The sequence below is a fragment of the Pristis pectinata genome, chromosome 9, assembly GCF_009764475.1.
Source record: "Pristis pectinata isolate sPriPec2 chromosome 9, sPriPec2.1.pri, whole genome shotgun sequence".
Lineage (NCBI taxonomy): Eukaryota > Metazoa > Chordata > Chondrichthyes > Rhinopristiformes > Pristidae > Pristis > Pristis pectinata.
The window spans coordinates 74104566-74126485 of NC_067413.1; the positions used below are offsets into that span (position 1 = coordinate 74104566).

At 39.6% G+C, this 21920-nt stretch overlaps 1 protein-coding gene across 1 annotated transcript in view; it reads left to right on the forward strand.

The window, feature by feature from the left end:
* The first annotated feature begins 1463 nt into the window (after window positions 1–1463).
* Window positions 1464–21920, forward strand: part of lyn (LYN proto-oncogene, Src family tyrosine kinase) — a 101086-nt gene continuing 80629 nt past the window's right edge. Inside the window, exons 1-2 of the mRNA XM_052023974.1 lie at window positions 1464–1609; window positions 5302–5424. The gene's annotated coding sequence lies outside the window, so the exon portion shown is untranslated. The remainder of the gene's footprint in view (window positions 1610–5301; window positions 5425–21920) is intronic.

Consider the following 21920-nt stretch of genomic DNA (forward strand, 5'->3'; position numbering starts at 1 on the left):
GAGAAACTCCTGAGCGGATGTTCTGGGGCTGGGATAATTGACGTCCAAGTACTATCTCTTTGTACTGCAAATGAGTGTAGTTACTGATCAATCTTAAAAAAAGGCTGAAAATTCTCACCCTCAGTCTGAGCATTAAAGAATTGACTGCAGTTTTGGCTTTTAGTAATAAACTCCATAAGTTAGACCATGTATGCTGAATTGTCCAGTCCATTAATAAAATAAGATATTTTTATTAATCACATGTACATCGAAACACAGCGAAATGCATCTTTTGCGTAGAGTGTTCTGGGGGCAGCCCGCAAGAGCCGCTACGCTTCCAGTGTCAACCTAGCATGCCCACAACTTAACCAGAACATCTTTGGAATTTTATTTCCCAGATAAAAGAGAGAATTCTCATGTAATTTATTTTTTTTTAAAAAAAGCTCTTCGTACATCTTTAATAGCCCAAAGGAATTTTTAAAAAAGTAAAGAGCTTTTAAAAAGTGGTCGCTGTTAGTTTGCAGGAAAAATGTGGCAGCCAGTTAGTGCACAGAAAGTTCCAGAAACAAAACTGAAACTAGTTTTGTTTTTGTTGTTGCTGCTGATGCCCTGACTCTTTTTGTCTCAAATGTCGTCTTGGGGTCTTGTGCACCCTATCTGCGTGGGCAATGATTCCTTTTGAAGGAAAGCATCACCAACAGCATGGTACTCCCTCTGTACTGTATTGAAACATCAACCTCTAGGGTGTGGTTTGAACACACAACCTTCTAATTTTGAGGTGTCTTTATCCTTATGATCAAGTTTACACAGTTTCACCCATTAAGCAAACATGGTGAAACGGAACGTCAATCCCCAAGTCCTCCAGCTGACCGGCAGCTACAAACTTTCCTGAGAGAGACAAAAGAGGGGGCTAAAAGCCACAGCAGAAGGTATGCAGGGGTGGGGGTGAGAGTTGGGCAGGGCGTTTGGAAATGATGTAGAATTTAAAACATTCTGTTTGCAATGCTATAGAAATCAAAATAACTAACAATAAACTACAGTGACCAAGAGGGTATATCGCCCAAAGCACCATTGTATATTGTGCTATTAGCCCATTGCCGGGAACTCTTCTATTCATTTGTGGGATATGTGTACTGCTACCATTTATTTTTCATTCACACTTGCCCTGAGAAAGTCACGGTAGGGTACACACATAATGGTACAATAAAGGGAGTTCCAGGATTTCGACCCAGTTATGATGAAGGACTTTGTAACTGAAGTGATGTTTTGGGTGGGGGGGGTGTGGTGGAGGGGATAAATTATCTCTTTACGTGATTACAGTGAATTTATATTTTCTGCATGTACTGACAATCTGTGCCAAAGATTGACAACTCACCAGAAATGGAAAAACCACCCATCTTACCTATACCAAATTTGTTAATAATTAGTAATATGAATGTAAACTCCAGTGACCATAATATGATTTCATTTTGTATGAAGGAGAAGGAAGAACAAAGACCAAGATTTTAAGATCAAGTCAGACATACATTGAAGAGATGAGTGATGAACTGACTACATTGAGCTAGATTGAACTGTTGATGGGGAAACCTTCAACAAACCATGACATATATTCAAAGACATATTTGGTAAGGTACGTAACTTCTAAAAAGAAAAGTTGCACTTGTGTATTAGTCAACAAATTATACAATATACAGCATTAAGATCAAAGAAAAGGCTTACATAAGTGCAAGAAGTGGAAACATAGGAAAAGAAAGTGGAAGAGGGATAAATGGCATGTATTATAATCAATGTAGTAAGAGTTGCAAAATGGAAGCTAAAACACAGCTTTTAATGGATACCAGAGCTGAGCAACAATTTGTATAACAATACTGAGAAACAAGATGGTTATAGAAGATGTCATGTCTTTAATAACAGATACTAGGGAGGTTATCTTGAAAAAATAATACATGCCAGATTCATTAGATGACTCCCTTATCTACTTTCACAGAAGGAGGAAACACGATTTTCCAAATATTAGTACCATACAATTTTCCAACAGAAGAAAAAGGCAGTCAGCTCTTTTTCAACTATTTGATTAGATCCACAGCCCTGCTCTATTTTTTCCAAAGACTACTCTTGGTTCAGTAATTGTGCCTGCTCCATTGAAGAATTTCGAGTGTATATTGTTAGTTGAGAAAAGTGGAAAGGAAAACTCAGTAACTCAAGGCCCCATCTGTTGTGGAAAGTTTATTGATATTTCTCATCAGTAACAAAACAAGTGTAAGTCAATCAAAGCATTAGCATGGACCTATGAAAGTTGGATCATATCTGACTAATCTGGTTGACTTTGTTGAGGAGGAAAACAGAAATTGAAACAAAATTGAAAGAGCAGCCTGACAAAAGCTTGATATTCATGTATGTTGAGTCATAGCTTTCAATCAACAACTGAGATTCCCCACAGCAGCAGAGAACCAGTCCATAGGAGATAATAGCACCATGGCAAACAATTGGGAAGAGATAGCATCAAGATTCCCCAACAATGACACAAACCACATGATATAGGGTCACTGGTTGATGTGAAAACCTTGTGCTGACTACAACTTATTGGCCTTCCTTCAGGTGATGATTCAGTGCTCCTCCATGTTGGTCACCACTTGGAAGACACACTGAGCACAGAATGCATTCTTGATATTGGCCTTCAATATACTAAAGTGGCTAGGTGGCAACAGCTCCAACCATTGTGAAGGGCATAATTGTCAGACTAGGACTGTGGTAATTTAAGAAGATCAACAGAAATGGAAAAAGCTCCTTGTTTTGTCCTTGCCAATCTACATGTCACATGCACATCTGTCTGACTGTGTTATTGCAAGTGATCATCACATGGTCCTTGTGGAGAATTGTTCAATTTTCAACCTAATGACTCACTCTGTCGTGTGGAACTTCCAGCTTGCTAAATGGGCCCATGCATGAACTTTCACCCATTAAGGCAGATGTTAGGATGCAGTTTAATTTACAACTCAGGAATTGACGTCATTGCCCCTGCATTCAGAAAGACATTGACGATACATAAATTTGTGCTGATGTGGGCAAAACAAGTTTTCTGTCTTGTGTGTCATTCCAACAAGAGAAAATCAACATGATTTCAGACAGATTGCCACTTATCAAGTGCATTATCATTGGTCAGCAACATGCTGTTGCTAAGGGAGAAAACTGAAGGCTGGGATATGTGGAGAATGCTTCCCTTCTTGGTTCCCCAAAGCCTTTCTACCCTGTGGCATTTCAGGAGTATGATGGAATATTCTGTGATTGCCTGGATCAATGCACCTCTAACATCATCCGAGGCAAACCAATCAAGCAGAATGCTTAATGCTATGCATCCACCACCTAAGATATTTACCTCTGCTGCTGCACACTGTGACTACAGAGTGTACTATCTGCAAAATGTACTGTGGCAAATGACCAAGGCTTCTTCAACAGCACTCCATTACCCTGTTGCCTCACCAGGGTGGCCAGCATATGGGAGGACCATCAATTCCAAATTTTCTCTTTAAATGCCACCCTGACCTGGAAATTTATTGCCAATCCTTCATTGCTGGTTCAAAATCAAGGAACTTCCTCTACAGCTGCACTATGAATTCCATAATTCCATCACCACAGGAGTGCATCGGTTCAAGAGGCCAGGTCACTACCACTGTAAGGTGGAAGTAATGCCACATACCTCTTGAATACAAATAAATTTTGAATAGGGAGAGATCATATATGGTTTGTGCTCTTTCATTATAGCCAATGAAGTATAATGAAGAGTTCCAGTGAAAAGCTTTACTAAGTCCCAAGACTTCATGGGCCAGGGATCGCTGGAATGACAAAATCCAGTCAGTTTAGCAGGAAACCTGGGAGGTTGCCAACAGTGTCTCAGATTTTCAATAATCCCAGAAATATTCCATATCTTCCATCCACCACTGAATCAACTTAATGATACATGTCAATGGCCACAAGCTATTACCTGCAGTACACTTTCAGTACCTGGTGCATCCTCCAGCCGTCCTTTTCCACCTAACTTCTCAAACAGTTCTCCCGCTGTCATTGGAACTTGATGGTATTGGCACCAATTCAATTGCTCAAAGATAGAATTGTTTCTAAATTCTTCCTTGGGTTATGTTGCTATGGCAATTTGCTCAAATGTTGCTTACGGCACTTCTTAATAAACTTTTAATATTTCCTCTTTTTAAACTGCTGATTTTGTCTTAAAATTGACATAAACCAGCCATCATGGTTTTTACCTAGATCTAATTGTGGAGAGGCATAAAATAGGCAAAAGATATATATTTAACTGTAAGCTTACTTTATATTTATTAAGAACACTTGCATGTTATTTTTAGCTGTATGTTTGGTGCTGCAGGATTTTCTGTGAACCCAACAAACATGAAATAAATATCTGGACTCTGCCTTTTTTCTTTGATCATCTCAATTTGAAAATCAAAAAAAAGTCCAAGGCGAAGTAAGAGTGATGTTTGCAAACAAAGCTTTAATGTTTTGGAATAAAAAGAAAAAAATCTTGGTAGTACTCAACAGGTCAGGCAGCATCTGTGGAGAGAAACAGTTAACATTTCAGAGTGAAGACATTTCATCAGAACTGGGAAAAGTTAAAGATAAAACAAGTTTTGACTGCAGAGGGAGGGGTGGGAGGAACTAAAGGGAAGGTCTGTAGTAAGGTGGAGGCCAGGAGAGAGGATGACAAATGTGGTGGTAGTGCCAGCTGGAACCCAAATGGAAATTGGGTGATCATTTTGTAGAACGCCTCCTTTCAATCTGCAAGGAAAATCATGAGTTTTCCTTACCTGTCACCTTAACTCTCCATCACAATCTCTGCCCCCAATCTGACAACTGCCTCTGGCCTTCTACAATGCAAGGTAAATGAACACATTATCCTCCAAAAGGTACATTGTAGCCATCAGGACCCAACATTGAATTCACTAATTTCGGTTAATCAGCCATTGCAGCCTTTTTATCCAAGGTTTCTTCTCTCCAATCTAGACATAATTATAAATTCATTCATCTCCTCCTATTCACATCTTCTGTAGAAAAAAAAGTTATTTATCAGCCTTTAGCACCCTCTTCTTCTGGCAAAGCCACCACCTGTCTCATTCTCTTTCTTAGTCTCCACTCTACTCAAACTTTCTCTTTTGTGCTCTTCACTATCCACTTTACTGCAGCTTGGAACACATTTTATTTCTGTTTTCTTAGTTTTGGTGAATTGTCATCAATATGAAATGTTAATTCTATCTTGTTTCCACAGAGCTCTCTGATCTGTTGAGTAGTTCTGGCACTTTGTTTTTATTTCAGCTTTCCAGCATCTGCAGTAATTTGATATTGGTTTATGACTGTGAAGAGCTGTGACCTACTGGGCTACAGACCTAGTGCTGGAAGGCAGAATCAAGCTCTGGGGCTCTTTTTCCACTGCTACAGGTATGAAGGGCTGAATGGGCTGCTTCTATGTTATATATTTTCTATGATTTCTTTGGGATTCAAGTTTTATGTACAGATGTTGTATGTCTTATTTCTATTCTATTTCACATAATAACCCACAACAAGCTTTATTGTATAGCTAGTTGAGAGAAGCTTCTGTGCTATTCAGCAAAGCTGAAATTTGTTACTGTTTTCAAGTAAGTTCCAAGTTCTAAATAAGTAATGTTAAGGAACGGGAGTTTAATCACAAAACAAATGGTCTTTTCTTCAATAGATTAGAGGATCAAAGACATTTATAATGTCTGCTGCAGTGGTTTTCCTATTTTCATTATTCTGTCCTTTGTGGGTTCGAGTTCTGCAGACTTCCTGTTGGCAGAACATTTAATTGTTCTGTTCAACATAGCAAATAACTATTTATATCAGTTTTTAGCTGCTTTCGTAACCTTGAAAATTTAACTGAAATTGTCTTATTCAAATTAGTGGGGGCTTATGTGAGACGAAGAGAGTTCATGCAAACACTGATCCTGCCCAGTAGATATGATGGACTTTGTACCTCTAAGGACAAAGAGAAAGACTGCAGGGTGGAGAGCCACAATGCAATTTAAGATACAAGATAAGATATTTATTAGTCACATGTACATCGAAGCACACAGTGAAATACGTCTTTTTGCCTACTAAGAACGTGCTGGGGGCAGCCTGCAAGTGTTGCCACTCTTCCGGTGCCAACATAGCATGCCCACAACTCCTAACATGTACGTCTTTGGAATGTGGGAGGAAACTGGAGCACCCGGAGGAAACCCACACAGATACGGAGAGAACGTACAAACTCCTTACAAGCAGTGGTGGGAATTGAGCCCAGGTCACTGGTGCTGTAATAGCATTACGCTAACCACTATGCTACCGTGTTTAAGGCACAATGGCTCAGAATGTGGGTGGCAAATAGTTCAAAGAACAAATAACCTTCTCTGTGACCAAGATCAAAAGTCCTGAACGTTGTCTTGCTTGCCTATTGAGGGATATCTCAGAAGTTGAAAGGAATTTGAAAAGGGTGGGAGTGAATCCACTTAACACAGTGCATGTCAGAACAAATATTACAGTTAGGCTTATAAAGAACCTCAGAGGATGATTATCTCTGCCCAAGTCATCTGCAAATTGGCATAGAGGTTGACAGATCAGGAGAATAAACCCATAGCTGAAAGTCTGGTGTAGGAAAGGAGGGTTCGATTTCAGAATCAGTTCTTGGACAGGAAGGAGCTTTTTGATGGGAAGAGCTCCACCTGAATCAGGATAGAGCCTGTTTCCTAGTTGAAGGGACAAGTAAGAAGTAGCAAATGCATTAAACTAGCAATAAGAGTGGAGCAGGAGACAGCAACCCAAAATTAAATAAAACCAGAATAAGAGGAAAAAATAAAGAATAAAGGAAGGGCTGACATTTACACCAAGGGAATAAATAGTATTATAGAATAAGATGGTTAGCTAGGGAGTGAGAGGCAAGCCTATTTAAGATGAGCTAAACTGTCTAAACAGCTTCACTAAGTAAAAACAGGAGATGGAATGAAGGGATGACTGAGACATGGCTACAAACAAAAAAATCAGTATTGGGAATTAATACTAATTAGGGATAAGGTAATGTCAGTAGAAAAGAAAAGGCCACAGCTTTTTGAAAGACAAAAATGGAATAGATATGGATAGAGAGGGGAAAAAATAAAGATCAATCATGTTGACTGGGGGGGGGGCGGGGGGGGGGGTGCGCGGGGGGGTGTCTACAGATCTCCGAAGAGTGGAAGAGATTTGGAGGAAGAAATTAGGAGGAAAAAACAAAAGTAATCATGGATCTCAACTACCTCTTGGTTGGACAGAAAAGGGAGGTACTTGCTCATTAAGACACAAAGAGGCCATTCAGCCCATTATGCCAGCTCCCAGAAGAACAACCTCCAACAGTATCATTTCCCTTCCCTATTCTCTTGTAGCTTGGCAAAATTTTCTCTCTCACACACCCATCAACATCTTTGGTTCTTTTTGCCACTTATTTGCACTAAGGGCAGTTTACAGTAGCCAAATTACTACTACTAGGAGGTAGGAGGAAACTGGAGCAGCTGACAGAAACCTACAGAGTCTCAAGGAGGAAGTGAACTCCACACAGACATTCCTGATGTCAGCACTGGACTCAAGTCTCTGGCACTGTGAGGCAGCAGTACTACAATGTATATCCTTTCTAACCCAATATGGAAAAGGCTGAGCATAGATGAATTTGCCGTTGGATTTAGTAATGGGTAACAATAACCATTACAAAAATGTGCTCTAAACTGATAACAGAGAAGCACAGTTATGATAACAGTCAAATTAATAAACTGGAGAGAAAACTATTTTTGAGGGGTGAACATAGAACTTGGGAAGATAGAATGGGCAACAATATTGACAAAGCAATAAAGAGAGTTGATGTTTCAGGATGAAGACCCTTCATCAGAACTGGGAATTAATTGTTGCAGGGAAGGTGGGGGAAGTAACAATAGAACAAAGGCAAAATCTCTGATCAGGTGAATCCAGGGGTTGCTGTGAATGAAATTGTCAAGTTAATGGGATAGGGTAAAGAGAACACGGTCCTTTGTTCATAAAAGCTATTAAGTGAGCACACTTAGAGATTGCGAACACAAAGGAATGTATGTGTTGCAAAGTACAAGGCCGCAGTGTGTGCCCAGCAGAAAAAGGAGTGTCAATAGAGAGGAAAAACTGAGCAATTTCACAGATGGATAATCTATTCTGATACATATAGAGAGAGTGAAATAATTGAAGTAGTAGAATTAGATATTGAGTCCAGAATGCAGCAATGTGCCCCTTGGAAGGTGAGGTGCTGTTCCTTAATATAATTGTGCAAAAGGCAACAGGTCTTATGCCAGTGGGAGAGTGGGATAGAGAATTAAAGTGGTAAGCAACTGGAAGCTCAGCCTCACCCCTGCAGACAGAACATAGACACTCCATTTTTTTCAATTTTCATTTACTGCAGGAAAAATATTCCACTAAAAGGCAAGAGCAAACCAACATTCTATGAGAGTGCACGAATGAACCAGGGCATAAGAGAACAATTAACAGCAAGGAAATACATAGAGAAGTGGAGGAAAAAAGTGAATATGAAAGGATTAGAAGAGAAATCATAAAGCAAAGAGGAACAATGGAATTAAATTAACAATGCACTTAAGATAACAGTAAAATATTTTGTAGACGCGTTGAAAAAGAAAGGAAGACTGGGATTAAATAAGGCCATTAAGGAATAGTCAAGAAAAATCCATTGATTACACTGAAATATAAAATCATTACTTTGCTTTGGTATTTGCCAGGAAGATGAAATAGCTGGACATGACATTGATGATGAGATCAGCAATGAAGTAGGTGAATTTAAAGTTTGGGGAAAAAAGGATATATTAAATAAGCTAATCAGACTTGGAGGATAAAACCCCTGATCTGCGTGGATTACTTCCACATATTTTAAAATAACCTAGGAAAGGAATAGCAGAAATATTACAGCATGATATAATAATTTGGTGGAAAAAGATGTAGTGCTGGCAGAATGGAAGAAACTATGCTTAAGGAAGAGATAGAACATACCTTTAGGATTATAGACCAGAGAGCTTAATGTTAGTGGTAGGAAAAATAATGGAGTCCCCATTAAAGGAGAGAATAGAATAACATCTAAAAGCAAAAAGTATAATGATGAACAGTTAATGTGGATTTCAAAAGGGAAAAATCTTGCTTTAAATGGTAGAAAAGAGAGTTGCCAGTGGTAATGCAGAAGATGTGATCTATCTGGACGTTCCAAGGCTTTAAACCATAAGACAAATGAATAAGGCAAGGGGACAATTAGCCAAATTAATTGTTTGCTGGCTTCAGGACAGAGAGCAGAGGGTGGGACTGAAGGATAGCTGCTCGAAGTGGAGGAAGGTGGGTGGAGAAATCGAAACACTATTTCAAAATTTGAGTATAACAATTCAGGAGGAAAGACAATACTGAGGAATGCAACAAATTACAGGAGGTCATTAAACTCATGGAAGGATAAATAATAGGCAAATGAAGTTCAACATAGATAAACTTGTGGTGATACCTTTTGGTAGGAAGAATAAGAGGTCACTTTATTTGGAAAGTGTGGATTTAAATGAGATAGAGGAACTGGAGATCTGAGAGTATAAATGTAACAATCAAAAAATTTGTGCCACAGATTAGAAAGACCACAAAACCTAGCGTGCAAGGTTTATTTTTAGGATAGAATTGAAAAGTAGTCAAGTTATGCTAAGTCTTTATCAAACCTTGCTTAGACTATGATTGGAATTCTGCATGTAGTTCTGGTTGTTATATTATAGAAAGGTTATGGAAGCACTGAAGTCTTAAACAAAAGGCCAAGGGAGTGACCTAATAGAGGTCTTTAAGGTGATGAAAACTTTGATAGAATACATACAGCGAGAATGTAGGGAAGAGCATGAATATATAAAAGAAACATAAACCATCAAGATGTTTACCGATGAACTCAATAAGGAATTTGAATAAATTTCTTTACCCAAAGTATAAAGTGAATGTGGGACTTGCTTATATAGGGAGTAATTAAAGTGAATATTAACAATCCACTTAATGGGAGGTGGACAAACATGAGACAAAAGGAAATAGAAGGTTACACTGATAGGTGAGAAAAGTTGGGAGATGGCTCAAGGAGTACAGATACCAGCAAGGACTGGTTAGGCTGAATGGTCTGTTTGATCTGTATATCTCATGTAATCAGTATTACTAAGAAAAACACGTCAAACTTTAAGCAACAAACAATCTGCTGGAGGAACTCAACGGGTTGAGCAGTATCTGTGGGAGGAAAGGTACTGTCGACATTTTGGGTCAAAACCCTGTATCAGGACTGTCAAACTTTAACTTTTCTTCATAAAATCTTGGGGTCCTTTCTTTTGCTTGTTTTTGACATATTCCCTAGGCAGTAATGACTCCCTGGTGGCTGGTTCACATCCTAATCTAGATGACCTGATTTGTGCCTTTGTATTTAATCCTTCTGCAAAAGTAACTGTTTCTAAGAGGCCTTTTACGATTACATTGGTATTTCACAGATTTTTCTGTGACAGGGGCTTCTTCTTTCTCATGATCTGTGTGGTATGGTTTTGGTCCATTTAACGTGTATTTAAGATATTGATTTGTAAAATTTCCTCTGGAATGCTAATGTTATCCATCTATATTTCACCTTCAATTCAGTGACTCGTAATCATTATTCATTGACATGGAGCCTTATCAAAACTTTTCCAAAATTGCAAGTACATTGTTGTTCCATTGCATTTCTTCTGTTTAGTAAGCCTTTGAGAAAAGAGGTGGTAGTGAACAGTATGATTTCCTTATTGTTGTGTGTTTGGAACACTCTGAACATAGAGGCAGGATTTCCTTTTACATGTATTCTTTTAAAGCAATTTACAAATTTGCCAGAAATAGAGAATAGAAAATCAGTGCTATGTTAATAACATCACAAACCCATCTTAAAAGTTAACCCAAGCTTCCCTGCCTCTTCATATTATTTGATTAATTTTGTAAACCTTTTGACGATTTTAATGTGATCATTAATAGCTTAAGCAAAGAACCACAGAACAGAAGATAAAACAAGGATTTGAAAGTGACAAAATTAGCCAGATCTTAAAATTGTCTCTTATTCTGCTTTTACTCTATAGAAGTTAAATGCCATAGAAATAAAGCCATGGATTATGATTGGGATGTCATTATGTTTATTTTTGCTTATTTTGTTGTAATGTCTATTTTACTTTTATTTCAATGTGTAAGTTGTGTATAATTATGTTAATGTAAGTTTACATTACTTTGTTTGTCATGTTGTTAAGGTACTGTACTGCTGCTGCCAAAAGCTAATTTTCATGGCATTTGTACCCTGGGTATGTATCCCCATGAACTTGAACTTGTATTCAATGCATAGGTAGGAGAGAGGATGTTTTAAACAATATCTGAAAGGTGGGGTTTCGCTATGTGGTGTAAAGATTTAACTTCACACTGTCCCTATCTGGTTGTTGACCTGATTGGTAGGCCTTGCGTCCAGTCAGTCTGAGCACTTGGGGGCAGGTTTCAGGACTGATGACCAATTCCTGCCCGCCAGCGTGTGTACAAAGTCTGGTCCTAGTGGTCCCTGTGTCCTCTTCTGGTCCTAGTGGTCCCTGTGTCCTCTTCTGATCCTGGGCGGGTGGGAGGCATATGGGTCAGCAAAGCAGGTCCTAGTTATTTTCTATGTACACCAGTTCCCCATCCCAGGCCTTGATTGTGGGATGTCCATTCCCAGGCTATTTCTAATCTACAATCCTAGGTGTCAGGCAGGATGTTGGATTTCAAATATCGTGTTTATTTCTTATTCTGAAACCCAGTGTGATATTGAATGTCGTGGGCTGATCCTTTGCTGTGGGAGCTTGTGGTTGGCTGAAGGCCCTGTGCTTCCCAGCCCACAAGCAGGACTGTGAAGGGACTTGCCCATGAAGCTCTTCTTGTCTTTATGCAGCTGCTGGGTCTTCCTAAGGCCTGGGAAATCAGGTCCACTGTAAAACCAACAAAACAGGTAAAATTAGAGACATGCAGACTTATCAATATAATTAAAGTGGCAACCCATGTCTTGGGAGTAGATCTCCATAAAGATCAATTAAACTGACAGATTGGAGCTGAGTCCCAACTTAAAATTCAATTTTCCTAGACTTAACATCATCTAACACCCATGTCCTCTTTCTTTCAACCCCCCGTCCTCTCACCACCACTGTCCTCCTAACTTCAAAACTCATGTAAACCAAGACGTTACAATTCCCCTAAAACAAAAAATGACTAACAGTTTTTTGGTGAACTTTAAGATGAAGATATTGGAGAATATGACTATTCCTGGCTATCTCCTGAGACAAGGATCTATTTCCCTAGAGAAACATGATGCTAAATTAATGCCACTAGAATAAATAATTTCACAAGGGTCGCTGGGAGGAGCCACCAAGCCTTATGTGCACGTGTGCGTAAGCTATGTGGTGGTTTTATTTTTGATAATTGAATAAAGAATTCTTCAGTGCCTACAGCGGCATGTTAGTCCATGGTTGCACAGTGCACCAGTAGCTGTTTTGTCCATGAGCCCACTGCTTAAATATTCACCAGTGTCTGAGATTGCGGCTTTGATACTAAATTCCCTCTTGCTCACATCTTGTTGCGATGGACCATTACTGAGTACGTGAATGATAATGTCAGACACGTCAAGGAGCTGGTTGGGTCTGGATGGTCATAGGAGTTGGAAGCTTGGGGCTTGTCATGGATTAGGGCCTGGAGGTTGTCATGGAACTCTTCTTTGACAAGTTGTGCTTTACTTGAAACTGCTATTTTGGTGCATGTTAAATTGTTAACCTAAATTGTTAATCTAATCTTTCAATAAAAAATTAGCTCTGTCGTAGGATTAATAAAATTAACTTCTTTTTGGGAATGATGCAAGTTTTTTAGCTGACTGCTGTGCAAATAATGACATGATTACTTTTACTCTCGAGTAGAGAATGCACAGTAGGATTGGTGACTGGTGGAATTTGATATCAAGCCACAAATTTTGAAAAGTTATTTAGTGACACGGAAATCCCATCTGTGCAATGAATTCTCAATGCATTTTCTTTTTACAATTGTAACTTTGCATTGGGCATTGAATTTTTAAAAATCCAGAACAATTCTGATTAACTTATTGTTGGATCTTACCATTCTTTCTGCTGGTAAGGCTAACTTTCTACAAGTGCTGATATCATTAGCTGGCTAAGATGAGATACTGAACTTCAGCACCAGGAAACTGTATAATAATTAACCCATTCTATTCCCAGCTGTATGAATGTAATCTTGCAAGCATTATCAGTCCATTACATTGTGTTGTCAGATTTAGTTCTGATAAACAATATAAGTGAACAATTTTTGTCCAAGCAATTAAATATGATTGAATATCTTCTCAGGGTTAAAAACAAAATGCTAGAAACACCCAGCAGGTCAGACAGCATCTGTGGAGAGAGAAACAGTTAATGTTTTCAGGTCAAAGTCCCTTTGGCAGAACAGAGAAAGGAAGGTAAAAAAGGTAGCTTTAAGTTGCAGAAAAGATGGTGTGTTGGGTGGTCATGGGAAAGTAGGTCACTTTTCTGCAATTTAACTTCCATAATTATCTCCTTCCCAGCTGTTACAAAGTGCCATCAACCTGAAACACTAACTCTGTTTCTCTCTCCACAGATGCTGTCTGACATTCTGAGTGTTTCAGAAATTTCTATTGCATTTAGATTTCCAGCATCTGCAGGTTTTTAAAATCTTTTCAGAGTTAATGTTTCCTTTTGGCTCATTTTTTAACATTTCCTTGAATTTGGTTCAGTGTGAAGAAGACCTGGTGTGTATGAGTCACTTCATGCAAGTCACTGCTATATCAAATTGAGTTGCAAGCTACATTGTCAGTCTGGAAGAATATGTTAATATTGACAATAATATTCCAGTCCAATATTATTCCTTGAGTTTGGGGTCTTTAAAGAAATATTTTGAAATATTTCTCTGAAGACAGTGTAAAATTTGGATAACACCTGAAGCCAACGGGTTCAGCTTAAAAAATAAAAGGCTAGAAACTGCATTAGTCTTTTAATAACATTAAAACAGCATTGTGGGGACTCTCCATCTCTGTTTGTGAAAATCAACTGAAGAGTGAGAATTTCAATTGAGGTTTGTGGAGCAGCATTTTCAGGTTCCCTTGTGTAATGCCTTTGTGTCCTATTGATCCATTGCAAGTTCTTGCAGTACCAGCATTTAGGCCGGCGACTGTGATCTTTGCAGTCAACACTTGGAGATATTTCACAATATATAACCTTACAACAATCTTCAAGGCATAGGTCAGGAGCTTGATGGAATTCTCTCCGTTTGTCTGGATGAGTGCAAATTCAACAACAGTGAAGAAACTTGACACCATCCAGGACAAAGCACTGGCTTAATTTGTACCATATCCACCACCATATATCTTCCACCACCAGCACTCTATATATGCTGTCTGCAAAATGTACTGCAGCTACTTGCATAGGCTACTCTGACAGTACCATCCAAATTGTCAACCTCTCTATGCACAAGAGCAAAGGTTCATCTCCAAATTGCACAACACCCTGACTTGTAAATATCTCCCTTCTTTTTTTATTGTTACTGGATCTAAATCTTGGATCTCCTGACCCAACAATACCCAACAACAGTAAGACTGCAGTGGTAAAAGGTGGTGGCTTGCCATCACCTTCTCAAAGGCATTTAGAGATGGACAGTAAATGCCTGCCTTGCCAGAAAAGCCAGCACCTAGAAAAAGATGAAGAATATTCACAAATTTCAACATCTGTCTGCCTTTAGGGGTTTGTCCTACATTGTATTAGAACGCATAAAGTATCATTATAACTGATCGCTCAGTGAGATGTTCTCAAACAGATAGACTATAAAATTTTCTTTATAACTGAACAGCTAGACAAAGCAAAAAATCTCTTCTTCCCATTTTATACACCTTGCTGCTATGCTGTAGGCTCTATTTGGGTCTTATACCTTGGGATTTCTGACTGTGTCAACTTCACGGCACTCCTGCTACAAAGTTAAACTCGAGAGAAGAACTAGATTAGAATTCAGGTGACATTTTGGTAAATTGAATTGAATTCTTCACTGATTATTGCCTCTAATTCTGGATTGGCATGATTGCTACATTCAAAGTCAGCAGTGGAAGTGTATTCTGGTGTGATCCCACATCCTGGAGTCAAAATTAATGAAAACAGAAAATGTTGGAAATGCCCAGCAAGTCAGACAGCTTCTGTGGAAAGAGAAACAGAGTTAATATTCCAGATCTGAGACCCTTCATCAGAACTAGAAGCAGAGAAAATAAACTAGTTTAGGCAGCAAAGAAGGTGGGGAGGGTTGGGTAAAACCAAGGGATTATCTCTAAGGTAAGACTAAATGAGATAATGTGGCAATTAGAATCAGAGTAAATTTCAACAAGATAAGTTTTGGTTTGAACTGGGAAATGGAAAGTAGTTGCTTGGTTTTCCTGGTTAGCGATAAAGCATGAGATTGAATGTTGCATTTGTTATCCTCAATTTTTATTGTTTTTTTTTTATGTGATAGAAGCATGATGGGAGAAGCTTTAAAAATCTTAATTGATGCCTTTGCTCAGTCATGAGGCTTATAAAATAACCAGCTGCTTGATCTATCATTGCTTGACAAAATGAGGTCAATAATTTTGAAAAAGGATACATGTGAGTTTATAAATTCCAGTTCATTTGCTACAGAGGATGCATTGTGAAAAACCCCAGCCAATGCTAAAAGTAGATGCTGGGCAATTAGTTGAATCCAGCATGCAAGACATGTGGGAACTGCTTAAGGGAGCAGCTAAAGCCATGGATTTATCACTCATCCAGACAAATGGAGAGTATTCCATCAAGCTCCTGACCTATGCCTTGAAGATTGTCGAAAGGTTATATATTGTGAAATATCTCCAAGTGTTGACTGTAAAGATCACAGTCACTAGCCTAAATGCTGGTACTGCAAGAACTTGCAATAGATCAATAGGACACAAAGGCATTACGCAAGGGAACCTGAAAATGCTGCTCCACAAACCTCAATTGAAATTCTCACTCTTCAGCTGATTTTCACAAACAGATGGAGAGTCCCCACAATGCTGTTTTAATGTTATTAAAAGACTAATGCAGTTTCTCGCCTTTTATTTTTTAAGCTGAACTTGTTGGCCTCAGGTGTTATCCAAATTTTACACTGTCTTTAGAGAAATATTTCAAAATATTTCTTTAAAGACCCCAAACTCAAGGAATAATATTGGACTGGAATATTATTGTCAATATTAACATATTCTTCCAGACTGAGGATTTATTACCCTGAAATTGAAGCAGTGATCATGGTGGGAAGTAATATTCATATAACTATTGCATACTGTCTTAATTTGATCTGGAGAATAATTTTTGATGGTTTGATATTTATTCTCGTTATGATACCTTAGTTGAACTAATTAGTTACTTAACTAATCTGATTGTTTTGTTTTTTTAAGAGCTTCTGAAGGCTACTCTTCCACATTTAACATTAAAAAGTTAGTGGCCTCTGTAAAAGCCAGACTCCACAGACCTGCCACCTTCTCATGAACTGAAGCTTGGGTTAATATGTAAGCTTTCTGAGATACTCGACCACAAGGGGAACAATTAAGCTATTCACCAAAAAGAAAAGGCTGTAAACACTCAGCAGGTCAGATAGCATCTGTAGAGAGAGAATAGAGTTAACGTTTCAGGTTGATGACTTGGAAATTGATCATGTTTCAAATTGCTTGGAAGGTGGATGGTAATTTGGGGTTGTGGAGAGAACAAAGTGTAAGTCTGCACTAAGGTGGTCTGTGATAGTCCATCCATCTCCTCCCCCCCCTTCCCCCACCCTCCTTTTAATTCTCATATTGAACAGTTTTTCCTTTAATTCTATTCACTTCTGCCAAATCAGATGTGTACTGATGGGTTCACCCTATGCCTGTCTCTTTGTTGGATACTCTTATTCTAGTCTGACTCAGGACCCCTTGCTTATTTTTTCTGTATAACTTTTGCTGAAAGTATAACTTTCATCATTTTCTTATTTTCACAAGGTCCACCTCGGACCCTTCCCTTTCTAGACTTGTCTATCTCCATCTCAGTTTGAGTTGGCGACCAATATCTATTACAACCCCACAGGCTCCCACAGCTATCTTGATTACACGTCCTCCTCCCACTCTACTTCCTGCAAGGGCTTTATTCCATTCTCTCAGTTTCTTCTTCTCCATTTTATCTGTTGTATTCTTTCCTAGTATTTCCTGGATGTCTTCCTTATTCCTTACTTAATGTTCAATTTCCTGCACTTCTGCTCTCAAGCATTCTTCCCCCTAAGTGTTCACCCCAGCAGACTTCACTTACTATGGACAACTCCCTGACTTACTCTTCCATCTCCTCTAGTATCCACTCCTGGTGACACTGTCCCATGCAACTTGTACAGCATGGTAACAGGCCACTTGGCCCAAATGGTCCATGCTGATCAAGATTCCCATCGAAGCTAATCCCATTGCCCACGTTTGGCCCATATCACTCTGAACCTTTCCTATCCATATGCCTGTCCAAGTGCCTTTTAAATGTTGTTAATGTACCTGCTTCAACCACTTCCTCTGGCTGCTCATTCCAACTGTGGGAAATGCACTTCCTGTTCTTTTACCTCTCTCTTTCCCACCATCCAGGCATCCTAACTGAGAAAGCAGCAATTCACCTGTTGCACTTTGAACATCATGTACTGTATTTGATGCTTGTATGTGATCTCTTGTACTGGAGAAACTAAACATCGGTTTGATATCCACAATGCAAAGCATCTCCATTCAATCCACAAGTGTGACTCAGAGCATCCAGTTACTTGTCACTTTACTTCTCCAATCCATTTCCACTCTAACCTCCATTTTTGGCACCTTACATTATTCAAATAAAACCCAGTGTAAATTCAAGGAACAATATCTCATCTTCCATCTTGGAACATTTCATCCCTCAGGACTCAACAATAAACTCACTCAACAGCTTCTGATTACCAGCCTTTCCAATTAATGTCAAAACTGGCAAATTCTGATGAATGGTCATCAACCTGTAATGTTAACTCAGTTTTCAGTTCTCCACAGATGCTGTAAGAGTCTGAATATTCATTTGCAGCCCTTGATCCATCTGCAGGGTATTTTGATGTAGGGTTTTTTGGCATCACTACATTTGCTGCTCCATGACAAGGGTAAAAATCTTGTTCAAACAACCTCCAGTGATTAATAAAATCTCGAGAAACTTCTCTCTGAAAAATTTTAGCTCAGATGGAAACAGCCAGGGCAACCAACTGCATTTTACTAATATTAGTAATATATCATAAAATAAAATAATCCCCAAAAATACATCAAGTTTTTTAACACTTTTATTAATTTAGTTTGAGGAAAATTTATAAATTAAGTTTTTAATGTAAATGCAATCCATTGAATTCGCATGCTTCTTCCTCCTCGCATGTGATAGTGTGGGAACTGAAATAACCAACCAGGAACATTTCGTAATAATAGACCAATAAAGACTTTTCCAATTAATGTGACCTTTGTTCGGTTTTATGATTATTGGATAGTATCAAGCTTATGATTATTAATGCTTCCTCCAGAGATCCCCACCATCACAGAAGCCAGCCTTCAACCACTTCAATTCACTCAAAATGTTGTCAAGAAATGGCCGAGGATACTTGACACAGAAAAGATTACAGGGCTTCCCAACATTCCCCTTCCCTCCACCCACCCCATGTGATACAGAAGTCCTGAGCTCCAGAACTAGTTGTGCTTTAGCCACAATACACTTCTGCCATCTACTCAACAATGTGGAAAATTGCTCAGATATGTCCCATTCACAAAAGGTAGGACAAATTCCATTTACTAATTACTGCCTGATCTCAAACATCAGCAAAGTCATGAAAGATGTCATCGATAGTTTGATCAAGTGGTGTTTACTCTGAGTTTGAGTTTCATCAGAACCATTTGGCTCCAGACCTCCAAAACGTGTGTCAAGTGCTGGATTCCAGAACTGAGGTAAGAATGACTATCCTTAACATCAAGGCTAAATTTGAGTGAGTGTGACATCGAAGAGTTCTGGTAAATTGAAGCTAATGGGTATTGTGAAAAGCACACTAATGAAGACCATAACAGAATAGGAACAAGTGTAGGTTGTTGGACCCCTCAAGCCTCCTCCACCAATCTAGATGATCAAGGCTGATCTGCCTCAGACCTTATCTCCTCTTTGAATGTCTGGTTCAAATTATTATCTTGTGCAAAGGAAGATGGTTGTAATTGGAGGTTAATCACCCTAGTCCCAGAACATCACATCAGGAGTTCCTCAGGGCTGTGTCCAGGACCCAACCACATTAAGGTGCTATTTCAATCACCTTCCTCCATCATAATGTCAGAAGTGGGGATCTTCACTAATGATTGAGCAATGATCAATTCCATTCACAATTCTTCAGCAATGATGTAGTTTTTGTGGCTGTACTCCTTGACAATAAGTACTCCTGCTTGAGTACTGTTGGGGGAGGCAGTCTACCTGGGGGAAGCAACAGTGGCAGTGCCTCTGGCACAGAGTCCGGCCCTGTGGCTCAGAAGGGTAGGGAAGGAGAGAGGAGGGCAGTAGTGATAGGGGACTCAATAGTTAAGGGGGCAGACAGGTGATTCTGTGGACGCAGGAAGGAAATTCGGATGGTAGTTTGCCTCCCAGGTGCCAGGGTCCGGGATGTTTCAGATCACGTCCAAGATATCCTGCAGATGGAAGGAGAACAGCCAGAGGTCGTGGTACATATTGGTACCAATGACATAGGTAGGAAAAGGGAAGAGGTTCCGAAATAAGACTATAGGGAGTTAGGAAGGAAGTTCAGAAGCAGGACCGCAAAGGTAGTAATTTCAGGATTACTGCCTGTGCCATGCGACAGTGAGTGTAGGAATAAAATAAGGTGGAGGTTAAATGCGTGGCTGATGGATTGGTGTGAAGGGCAGGGATTCAGATTTCTGGATCATTGAGGCCTCTTTTGGGGCAGATATGACCTGTACAAAAAGGACGGGTTTCACTTGAATCCCAGGGGAACCAATATCCTGGCGAGGAGGTTTGCTATAAGGCTAGTGGGGAGAGTTTAAACTAGTATTGTTGGGGGGTGGGATCCGAACTGGAGAGACTGGGGAAGAGGTGTTTTGCTCTCAAATAGAGAAAGCTTGTAGTTGGTACGAGAGGAAGGATAGGTAGGTGATAGAGAAGGGACATGCTCAGACCGGTTTGAGGTGTGTCTATTTTAATGCAAGGAGTATAGTGAACAAGGCAGATGAGCTTAGAGCTTGGATAAACACTTGGAGCTACGATGTGGTGGCCATTAGAGACTTGGATGGCTCAGGGACAGGAATGGTTACTTCAAGTGCCGGGTTTTAGATGTTTCAGAAAGGACAGGGAGGGAGGCAGAAGAGGTGGGGGAGTGGCACTGTTGATCAGAGATAGTGTCATGGCTACAGAAAAGGTGGACGTCATGGAGAGACTGTCTACGGAATCTCTGTGGGTGGAGGTTAGGAACAGGAAGGGGTCAATAACTTTACTGGGTGTTTTTTATAGGCCACCCCATAGTAACAGGGATATTGAGGAGAAGATAGGGAAGCAGATCCTAGAAAGGTGTGATAATAACAGTTGTTGTGATGGGAGATTTTAATTTCCCAAATATCAATTGGCATCTCCATACAGTGAGGGGTTTAGATGGGGTGGAGTTTAAGTGTGTTCAGGAAGGATTCTTGACACAATATGTAGATAAGCCTACAAGAGGAGAGGCTGTGCTTGATTTGGTATTGGGAAATGAACCTGGTCAGGTGTCAGATCTCTCAGTGGGAGAGCATTTTGGAGATGGAATTATGATCACTATCTCCTTTACGATAGCATTGGAGAGAGATAGGAACAGACAGACTAGAAAGGTGTTTACTTGAAGTAAAGGGAATTATGAGGCTCTCAGGCAGGAAGTTGGAAGCTTCAATTGAGAACAAATGTTCTCAGGGAAAAGTACGGAAGAAATGTGACAAATATTCAGGGGATATTTGTGTGGAGTTCTGCATAGGCATGTTCCAATAAAAGAGGGAAGTTACGATAGGATACAAGAACCGTGGTGTACAAAGGCTATTACAAATCCAGTCAAAAGGAGAAGAAAAGCTTACAAAAGGTTCAGAGAGCTAGGTAATGTTAGAGATCTGGAAGAGTATAAGGCTAACAGGAAGGAGTTTAAGAAGGAAATTAGGAGAGCCAGAAGGGGACATGAGAAGGCCTTGGCGGGCAGGATTAAAGAAAACCCCAAGGCATTCTACAAGTATGTGAAAGGCAAGAGGATAAGATACGAAAGAATAGGACCTATCAAGTGCAACAGTGGGGAAAGTGTGTATGGATCCAGAAGAAATAACAGAGGTACTTAATGAATACTTTACATCAGTATTCACTATGGAAAAAGATCTGGGTGATTGTAGTGAGGACTTGCAGCGGGCTGAAAAGCTTGAGCAAGTAGATACTAAGAAAGAGGAGGTGCTGGAACTTTTGGAAAGTATCAAATTGGATAAGTCGCCGGGACCAGATGAGATGTACCCCAGGCTGCTGTGTGAGGCGAGGGAGGAGATTGCGGAGCCTCTGACAATGATCTTTGCATCATCAATGGAGATGGGAGAGGTTCCAGAGGATTGGAGGGTTGTGGATGTTGTTCTCTTATTCAAGAAAGGGAGTAGAGAGATCCCAGGAAATTATAGACCAGTGAGTATTACTTCAGTGGTTGGTAAGTTGATGGAGAAGATCCTGAGAGGCAGGATTTATGAACATTTGGAGAGGTATAATATGATTAGGAATAGTCAGCATGGCTTTGTCAAGGGCAGGCCCTGCCTTACAAGCCTGATTGAATTTTTTGAG